Below are 11,134 nucleotides of genomic sequence, written 5' to 3'. Positions count from 1 at the left end.
TTGGGGTGAACGCTGAAAGATCAGAGAAGCAGAACAAACCACAGCAAACCTCACCTCGACAACTCCTCATCTGATCCTGTTTCCATGAATCCTCAGACTGAAAGCTTCTGAGTCCTTACCTGAATAGATCTCAGCTGAACTGCTGCTAAAAGCTTAAAAGCTTAAAAGCTTCTAGTTCCTGGTCCTCGATCCTTGTATACCTATCAGCTTCCTGCCATCACTTCCTGGGATTAAAGGTGTGTATCACCATGCCAGGCTGTTTCCAGTGTGGCCTTGAACTCACAGAAATCTGGATGGATCTCTGCCTCCATAATGCTAGAATTAAAGGCGTGTGTTACCATCGCCTAACCTCTATGTTTAATATAGTGGCTGCTCTGTTCTCTGACCTCCAGATAAGTTTATTGGGGTGCACAATATATCAACCACTGTGTCTTCCAGATTTAAAAGGGCACTGGAGAAAAAAAAATATTTATTCTGGACAATATTGCTACTTGAAACCCTGGTATGTATTTGTTTGCCTTGACAAAGTAAATATTTTGTTATTGTGTTTATGAGATACAGTTTAACATCTATTTTTAGTAACATTGTTCCATTTTTTTAAAATAAATTTTTTTATTAAGATATTTTCTATTCATTTTACATACCAACCACAGATTCCCCTGTCCTCCACTGTTGGTGGGAGTGCAAACTTGTACAGCCACTTTGGAAATCAGTATGGTGGTTTTTTAGAAAATTGGGAATTAATCTTCCTTAAGACCCAGCTATACCACTCTTGGGCATATACACAAGGAATGCTTAATCATACCACAAGGGCACATGCTCAACTGTGTTCATAGCAGCACTATTTGTAATAGCCAGAACCTGGAAACAACCTAGATGCCCATCAACTGTTCCATTTTTAAAATATACATTATTTTATTCCATTTTTTTTAAATAAAAGAAAATGCAACATCCTAAAAAAGCCCACAAAATTTACTGGTAATACAAAGTCCTATGAAGTTTGCTGGGCTACCATAAGAAATTGAAGAAATCATTAAATATTTAGGAACATTCAACATCAAAAGCTTTAAATCTAACTGTACATTGTAGGCCCTGAAAAAGCTACAAACTCCTTTTTTTTTTTTTTACAAAAGTATTTTCTCTATAAAGAATCTCATCAGCTATACAAACATCTGTACAGTTTTTATACTGAAGCTAATGTTGAGCTGCACTTGAATTTCACATTCTTAGCAAAATAATTGCCTGAGCACATACACTCCACACCTTTTTGGACAGCATTTGTTCTTCCTCCTCGTCTTCTTCCTCCCCCTCTTCCCCATTTTCCGGTTCATTCTTCTTCTTTGAGCCTGTTGGTCTACCAGGACCCTTCTTTCCTGCTTCACTTTTGACCTTGGCACGGTGTGCAGCAACATCCTTTTCACACTTCTCTTTTAGTCTGGCTGCTTTCTGCTCATAGGGCTGTTTATCTTTGGCAGACTGTTCAGACAGCTCACCCATTTTTTTTTTTTTCAGTATCTCCAATAGACAGGCCTGGGTGTTCACTTGATCTTTGGGTGATGTTCAGAGCAAAACAGGAAGAAGGCAGAAGGTGGTGGTCTTTTTGGAGCATTAGGATCCTTTTTCTTTTCTCATCACCTTTGGGAGGAACATAATTTTTCATTTCCATGTCATAATGAGCTTTGTTGCTCTTGTCCCAATCTTCAAACTTTGACTTTTCCTTTTCAGACATGGTCTTCCGTCTCTCAGAGCATTTCTTCGAGAACTTGGCGAAGTTGACTGAGGGGTCAGGGTGCTTCTTCTTGTGGTCCTCTCATCAGGTCTGCACCAAGAAGGCAGATGAGAACATTTTGCCTCATGGTTTGTCGGGGTCTCCTTTGCCCATGCTAACAGCACTGAGTCTACTTGTTGGTGTGAGCTCTTCCTTCACAGCCCAAATAGAGATACTTCCTCCCCCAAGCTCCAGAGAGAACTGGTTTATTGCTAATGCCCTCTTCCATATTTTTATAAGAGATTTAGTTAAAAATATTTTTGTTAGAATGCTGGAACCCTGTTATCCTACTGAGTAAAGATTCTGAATTTATTCAATGGTGGACGCTTACTTTATATATATTCTGAATAATTTATCTATGTGATGATGCTCATTGTTGCTGGCTCTTTTATATATGTATATGTGGAAGACCTGCTTCTACTTTTACCCAGGGTAAAATATTTAGATGGAAGGAATAAGGTAGACAGACAGATAGAAACACAGGACAGCTTGGGAGGGCCTGGATCCTTATCCATCATCCCCTTATGTCCCTTCGAGAGAGCTTTTAAAAGGAATGCCAAGGGGTGGAGCAAAAGACCTCTCCCTAGCACAGCCAAGTGCAGACCCTTCCAAACACCTGGTAAATGTGCACGTGGTCATTCCATCCCCTTATGCAGTCCTGCTGGGTAAACAAACACAGATTTCACTAGGAAACCTTTGTGGGCTCCCACATGTATATATATATATGCCTTCTTAGACACAAAGCTTAAGAAAATACAGAGATTGTGCCCTCTAAAATAGAACTGCTAATGATATTAAACATCTTCAAGTATTATATTTGCGTATTCCTAATTATATTATGACTTCTTTAGCAAAGCAATTAGATAGGCTTTAATTTTGTGCACCCCAGGCCATACCTCCTGATAACTGAAAGACATTGAATGTTGGTAAGTCTGCTAACAAATACTTAATTTTTGAAATATATTTACTCCATTGGTTGTAATTTTGTAATGCTATTTAACTGTTGTCTGTTAACACACCACAAAAGCATTTGCTCTTGAGAGCTGTGTTTTTGTAAAGCCTTATGACAAACTGCTGTCTGTTAACATTCTGCAAAAATACAGTTCCTGACAAAGGAAACTGGATGGTTTTTTTGAGGGAGTAGGACATTTCTCACCAGGGAAATAGAATGGAGTACAGGAAAAATGTCTGACCTAAGAACCACTCTTGAATTGGCCACAAAGGGTTCATTGGCACAAACTCCTTGACATCTGTCAAGTACTCCCTCAACATGGTATCAAATCAGACAAGCCAATACATATGTTGTCCTTGTGACATGGGACATATATTAGTCAGGACTCTCCAGAGGAATATAACTTACAGAATCTATCTATCTATCTATCTATCTATCTATCTATCTATCTATCTATCTATCTATCTATCTATCCATCGATCTATCTAGGATTTATTAGAGTGACTTACAGATTGTGGGTACAATTAGTCCAACAATGTTGGTATACCAATAAAAAGTCCAAGAATCCAGTAGTTGTTCAGTCCACAAGGCTGGATGTCTCAGCTGGTCTTGAGCATACACCAGAATCCTGAGGAAATAGGCTCTTATACCAGTGAAGGGATGAACTCGCCAGCAAGAGCAAGGACAAGGAAAAGGCAAAGAGCAGTGTTTCCTTCTTCTATGTCCTTTATAAGGCTGCCAGCAGAAGGTGTGGTCCAGATTAAAGTGGATCTTCCCATCTCAAGAGAGATCTGGATTAAAGGTAGGTCTTCCCATTTCAAATGATTTAATTAAGAAAAATCCATCACAGGTGTACCCAGATGCTTGGGTTTCAGTTAATTCTAGATGAATTTCATACATGTATTCAGTGTGTTTTAATTATATTCATCTCCATTCCCTCCCCTCCAACTTCTAGCCACTCCATCACCATGTCTTCCTCCCAACTTCATGTAATTAAAAAAAACACCCACTGAGTATAATTATTGCTGCCTATAATAATACTTTGTTTGTGTTGTAACAAACAAAGCTTGCAAGAAGATCAGAGGATGGAGCTAGCCACTAGTTAACCATAGATGTCTGGAGGTCTGTACAGGCAGGAGACAGGAAGGGATGATATAGCTAGGCAGAGAGAGGAAGTAATAAAGCAGGGCAGAGACAGGACTCGGCCCCTTTTCGGTCTGAGGAGTCTGAGAGGTAAGAGGTGACTGTGGCTGCTCCTTTACTTCTCTGATCTTTCAGCATTTACCCTGATACCTGACTTTGGGTTTTTATTATTAAGACAAATTAGAATTTGTGCTACAGCTACCAGCAAATTTGTGGTCATAAGACCATCAATTTGAGCGTCGGCAACCTACCAGGGTTACATAGGATGAAGATATTCAAAAGAGGCACACTTACTTTGTTTATAAGACTAGTGAAACTATGGACCCCAAGAAACTTAAGGTACACTACAAACCTCATGATCTGAGAAGAGAAGGGTTAAAGTACGGGCTAGTGAGAGGGGAAACTTGTCTCTAAAAGAGATTTACAACTGTAGACCACCTTACCAAAGAGACAACAATGGGTCAGTGGTGAGCAGGACCATACCTTGACTAGGATTGCCCAGCTGTCCATAACTCTAGCCGTCTACCTAAACATCAACTTTGCTTCAGGACCCTGAAGATGGACTTTGGGAGAGAGGTGTCACTGGATCTCTGTCCTTCTTCCTAATGTGGACATATTGAATAAATATCCTCTTTCTGATTTTAACTATTATTTTGACTTTTCAAAATTGGTTTATCAGGGACTGGGAAGATGGCTCATAGGTTAAGATCTCTGGATGCTCTTCCAGAGGTTCTGAGTTCAATTTCCAGCAACCACATGGTGGCTCACAGTCATCATAATGAGATCTGGTGCCCTCTTCTGAAATGCAAGCACACAAGAAGGCAGAACACTGTATATATAATAAATAAATAAACCTTTAAAAAATTGGCTTATCAAGGATATGTGGCCTGAACCTAGCTCTTTGGGGCATAGATTGTGATCCTAAGTCCAGTAATATATGGTCAAAGGGGTTCCCAATACAAAAGGAAGACAATGCGTGATTGGGGAGAAACTTTACAAGCATCAGCTTCTTGAGAGTCCAGAAGAAATCTTAATATTCATTTCTCTGCTTTACCAAATAGAGATTAGATACCAGCTCATGTGGGAAGATAAGAAAAGCCACTGGGACAAAGTGGTTCTAGCAGTTTCTTGGGATCATTCAATTTACTCCCATCCTCTAGTCAACTTGCTGAAGGTGGCTGATGCTCAAAATTGTTATTGGAGTTGTTAGGGCCAGGGCCTGTCCTGATATCCTGATTGGTGAAGTGGTGAGGTTCAACCACTCGTCTGTCCTCAGTAGGCCAACTAAAGAAACACATGATAGTGAAAAGCAGAGAAAGGAGAATTAGAATCATTCTATATGGTCACATTTGGAAAAGGAACAAAGAAACAAAGAGGTCATGATATCCCCATATTCAATGCCATCGAGTCCATCTTTTGGGTCCTGACATAAAACTTAGGGTCAAGTAGCAGGCATGAGATATGCATAACTGAGAGGACCTGGTCCAGGTATAGTCTGTCCATCACTGACATACTGTTATTTTGGCTCTAGGTTGTCAACTGTGTAAAATCTCTTCCTGGGAGGCAAATTCTTCCTTTGGCTGACACCAGGCTTCAGCCTTTTCCTCCTCCTAACGTGAGATTCCTGAGGAAATTTCAATTTCTTGAGGGCCATCATTTCACTAGTTTGATAGCCTAAGAGAGGATCACAAAGGTCTCTCTGGAGTTTGTTCATTCCCTACAGACCTGCTGAGGAAGCACTTTCTAAACATACTGACATGATGCTCAGACAGTATTATTCGGATCCTTTGTCATCGTCGCAAACTTCCAGCACCCTGACTGAGCAACAGGTGCTGCTCAAGGTTTTCACCATCTTTATTAAAAGGTACATTATCCTTCTGACGAACATTTATAATTGATCTTACTTGCCATTCATTATAGTTCATTTATCTGCCAATTAAAGGCTTTAAATAATTGTGGCATGCTTCATTACAAACTGAAGTATACATTGTAATGAATAGCTACGAATCATTTTCTGCAATTGATAATGAATAGGCTTTCAAGTCTTAAGATAACAAATCTTTTTTGAAGTTTATGCATTTATCTTGGTCTGTTTGTAGTCTAATGTTTTTTATTTTCTATATAGGCTATTTTTAAAAGTTGATGGCTGCATTTACTTCACTTATTGAATCTTTGTGAAAAATGAGGAGTGTTACAAAAGCATTAAAGGCTCATGAAGGAAAAACTATTTCTTTCTGGTCAGGAAAATGCAATCTCTGGCCTAGGTGGAGACGCCACATTCCAGCTGGGCTGGCCAGTTGTGAGAGCTCACAGTGACTCTAGTTTGTGGCTTGATTCCATCTTTACCCAAGGTCAGAGAGTTCAAGCTTGTCTTTGCTCCTTAAGGCTGGATAACAGGATGTTTGGCCAGAGGCATGGGTACCAGATGTCTTAAGAATTAAGGAGATGATTATGCTTGTTTGTTTCTTGAACCATGGTGTCTTTGAGGAGGGGGCGGGTCTTTTTGCCTTCTTGCTTCTGTATAAAAAGGCAATGAAAAATAAACTCGGGGCTGCTGCAGTATTCACCAAGAGCCCTCCTGAATCTATCCTGTTTCTCTGTCTTTTATTTTATGTGTTTGTTTTTCCTTTTTCTTTTTTTTTCCATTTTTATTAAGAGATTTTCTATTCATTTTACATATCAACCACAGATTCCCCTGTCCTCCCTTCTCCCACCCTCCAGCCTTCTCCCCCAACCCACCCCTCATTCCCAACTCCTCCAAGGCAAGGTCTCCCATGGGGAGTCAGCAGAGCCTAGTAGTTGAGGCAGGTCCAAGCCCCTCCTGCCTGCACCAAGGCTGCGCAAAGTGTCTCACCGTAGGCACTAGGTTCCAAAGCCAGCTCATGCACTAGGGACAGGTCTCAATCCCACTGCCTGGGGGCCCTCTAAACAGTTCGAGTTAAACAACTGTCTCACTTATCCAGAGGGCCTAGTCTAGTCCCATGGGGGCTCCTTAGCTATTGGTCCACAGTTCATGTGTTTCCAGTAGTTTGGCTAGTTGTCTCTGTACTTTTTCCAATCATGGTCTCAATATCTCTTGCTCATAGAATCTCTCCATTGGACTCCTGGAGCTCTGCCTGGGACCCAGTTATGGATATCTGCATCTGCTTCCATCAGTCACTGGATGAGGGTTCTATCATGACAGTTAGGGTATTCAGCCATCTGATCACCAAAGTAGATCAGCTCAGGCACCCTCTCAACCATTGCCAATAGCCTATGGTGAAGTCATCTTTGTGGATTCCTGGGAACCTCCGTAGCCCTCTGCTTCTCCCTATCCTCATGGTGCCTTCATTTATCATGGTATCTCTTTCCTTGTTCTCCCACTCTATTCCCGTTCCAGCTTGAACCTCCTGCTCCCTTAAGCTCTCATGGGCTATAGAGCTAAACAGAGAATTCTCAACAGAAGAATCTCAAATGGTCAAAAGACATTTAAGGAATTTCTCAACATCCTTAGTCATCAGGGAAATGCAAATCAAAACAACTCTGAGATACCATCTTATACCTGTCAGAATGGCTAAGATCAAAAACACTGAAGACAGCTTATGTTGGAGAGGATGCAGAGCAAGGGGAACACTCCTAAACTGTTGGTGGGAATGCAAACTTGTACAACCACTTTGGAAATCTGTATGGTGCTTTCTCAGAAAATTGGGAATCAATCTTCCTCAAGACCCAGCTATACCACTCTTGGGCATATACCCAAGGAATGCTCGATCATACCACAGGACACATGCTCAACAATGTTCATATCAGCATTATTTGTAATATTCAGAACCTGGAAACAACCTAGATGCCCCTCAACTGAAGAACAGATAAAGAAAATGTGGTACATACACACAATGGAGTACTTACTACTCAGCAGAGAAAAACAATGATATCATGATGTTTGCAGGCAAATGGATGGAACTAGAAAATATCATCCTGAGTAAGGTAACCCAGACTCAGAAGGACAAACTTTATGTACTCACTCATAAATGGATATTAGACGTAAAGCAAAGGATAACTAGACTGCAGCCCACAGCTCCAGGGAGGCTAGCTAGTAAGGAGAACCCTAGGAAGGATGCATGGATCACCCAGCGATGAAAATGTATGAGATCTACATGAGCAAACTGGGGGTGAGGGGGGGTAACAGGGGGCAAGGGATGGGGGGAATGAGAGCTAGGGGAGTGGGAGGTTTGAGCTGGAATGGGAACAGAGTAGGAGAACAAGGAAAGAGACCATTTATTTTATTAAGAAATTTTCTATTCACTTTACATACCAACCACAGATACCCCCTCTTCCCTCTTCCCACCCCAGCCTTCCCCCTCAACCCACCCCCATCTCCAAATTTTCCAAATCAAGGTCTCCCATGGGGAGTCAGCAGAACCTGGCACACTCAGCTGAGACAGGTCAGGTCCAAGGCCCTCCCTGCTGCACAAAGGTTGTGCAAGGTATCACACCCTAGACACTGGGCTCCCAAAAGCCCACCCATGCTGTTTTTTCTTAATCCTCATTTCCCTATTCAGTTACTGTTTGACAGGTTGGGCGGAACCCGGCAGCGAGTCTTCTGGATCAGTATCTTAGTTAGTGTTTCTTTTGCTGTGATAGAGACCATGACCAAAAGCAACTCAGAGAGGAAAGGGTTTATTTCACCTTATACTTCCAGGTAGAAGTCCATCACTGAGGGAAGTCAAAGCAAGAACTCAAGGCAAGAACCTAGAGGCAGCAACTGAAGCAGAAGCCACAGAGGAATACTGCTTGCTGGATTGTTCATTATAGCTTGTTTAGTTTGCTTTTTTATATACTTTAGGACCACCACTTATGGGTGTCATCACCCACAATGGGCTAGGTCCTCCCGCATCAAAATCATTAATCCAGAAAATGCCCCACAGACTTGCCTATAGGGCAATCCAATAATGTCCCTCCCCCCAGATATCCTGGGCTTGTGTTAAGTTGACAGAAAACCAAGGATCAAACTAAGGGACTATACTAGCTGGGTTTTTTGTCAACTTTACACAAGCTAGACTCATCTGGCAGGTAGGAACTTCAGTTGAGATATTGCCTCCATCAACTGTCCTGTGGAGCATCTTTTTAATTGCTAATTGATGTAAGACACGTCAGCACACTGTGGACCATGCCATCTCTGTGCAGATGGGTGTGAGCTGTATAAGAAAAGTGGCTGAGAAAGCTGAGTAAGAGTGTAAGCAGGATTTCTCTTATGGTCTCTCTTTTAGTTCCTGCCTCCAGATTCTTGTCTTAGCTTTTCTTTTCTTGGACTGTATACACCTTTTCCTCCTCAAGTTGCTTTTAGTCATGGTGTTTATTGCAGCAACAGAGAGAAAACCGGGCAGAAATTACCCCCAAGGAAGGTGAGATCACATTAAGCCATGTTAAAGAGATACAAATAATTATCTCCATAAGAGATAGTGTGGTTTTCCTTCCCCGACTCCCTGCTCTCAGCCACAGTCCCTTACAGGGCTACAGCCATGCAACTTTAGAAATCTAACTGCTTTTCTGAATTGCTCAGAAAGGATAGCCTTTCCTTCTTCCTATTTCTGTTCTAAGCATGGTTTCAACAGCACTGCAGGCTTTTCTCTTTCTCTAAAGCTCCCGCCTCTGTCATGTGGTGATTTGTGTGACATGTGCCTTTCTCTCCACTAGCTTCTTCATCCAGGCAGTTGCAAAGATTTACAGCTTGCCTATTGCCAATATTTATGCCAACATGAAGGCTTTTAATGATGGTTTAACTCAAGTGGCAATTTATAATATTTGTAGAAATGGGAAGTTTCACATATAAGTTTATTTTGGTTATAAAACAGGCCAGAGAAGTAACTCAGTGGTTAAGAGTGATTACTGCTCTTGCAGAGGACCTGGGTTCAGGCGTCAGGCATCAGCTCCACCCACTAGTACCTCCAATTCTAGGAGATCAAACACCCTTTTATGGTTTCTGCAGACTCCTGCACTCATGTGGTAGGCATGCACACACACATATACACACAGAGAGAATAAATAGATATCAAAATATCAACAACATACAGAAATCTTAATTGAACTACATTGTGTGCTTGAAAGTATGAGATATTGCACTTTGACCAGGGAAACAGGTAGGGTAACTGCAGACAGACCCTCACTTATTCCTCCTCTCCTCCAATTCCAGTCCCTCAGATCCATCCCTGGCTCCACGGCAGACCATTTTCTCAGGCCTCACCTTCCTCTCTGCCCCTTCTCCAGTGGATCACACAGATTCCTTTTCAAATTTTCTTCATCCAACTCATTGCCTTATCCCAGACACCACCTCTAATAGGCACTCCCTGGGAACTCTTGGGCCACTCCAGACAGGGAAGCATGTAGGCTAGTTGCAGATCTTCACCTCTCCCTCCATCCCTCCAAATCCAGTTCCTCGTTCTCATCTCCAGCTTTGTAGCAGAGCTTCTGCTTTGGCCTCTCCTCACTCTCTGCTCCCATTTCCAGGGAGCTAAGCTGATTCTGGTGGAACAGCCTGCTTTTATCCCTCATGTGGACTCCCTCAGACCCCCAGCCCAGGCTATCCTCATTCCTATGTGCCAACTCCCAATACCCAGAATCACATTTTACCTGGAGCCCACCTATCCGAATAATTCCCTACCAGATAACACATTAACCTCCTAAGAGCCAGAGAGGGCAACACAAACCAAGGAACTCACCTGATAAAGACAAGCACCTAGAATTATAATCTTCCCAATGTCAGATGCCTAGATAATCAGCATAAAAAGGTACTAACAGCTGGGACAATATGTCTCCACTAGAGGCCAGCAACCCTACCATAGCAGGCCCTGACTATTCCAACATAGCTGAAGCATAAGAAAAAGACCTTAAAATAGCCTTTATGAATATGATGAGTCCTTAAAGAGTAATAAACCCCTTAAAGAACTCTATGAAAACACAAATACTGGAAGGAAAGGAATAAAACAGTTCAAGACCTAAAAGTGGAAGTAGACTCAATAAGGAAACCTAAACTGAGGGAAATCTGGAAGTGAAGAATTTAGGAAGCAGAACAGGAACCTCAGAGGCAAGCATCACCAACAGGATACAAGAGATGGAAGACAGACTCTCAGGCATGTAAAACACAACAAAGAAATGGGTACCCCAGTCAAAGAAAATGTTAAATCTAAAAGATTCCTGCCACAAAACATCCAGGAAATCTGGGACACCATGAAAAGACCAAATCTAAAAAAATATAGGAATAGAGGGAGGAGAAGAAACCCAGGTCAAAGCAC

The 11,134-nt window shown here is 41.8% G+C and overlaps 1 pseudogene; it reads right to left on the bottom strand.

Annotated features, from left to right (window-relative positions):
* Positions 1-1,180: 1,180 nt before the first annotated feature.
* Positions 1,181-1,882, bottom strand: LOC102926852 (high mobility group protein B2 pseudogene; annotated as a pseudogene).
* Positions 1,883-11,134: the final 9,252 nt, after the last annotated feature.

This window comes from Peromyscus maniculatus, chromosome 14, assembly GCF_049852395.1.
Source record: "Peromyscus maniculatus bairdii isolate BWxNUB_F1_BW_parent chromosome 14, HU_Pman_BW_mat_3.1, whole genome shotgun sequence".
NCBI lineage: Eukaryota > Metazoa > Chordata > Mammalia > Rodentia > Cricetidae > Peromyscus > Peromyscus maniculatus.
This window is presented reverse-complemented; position numbering and strand designations above follow the sequence as displayed.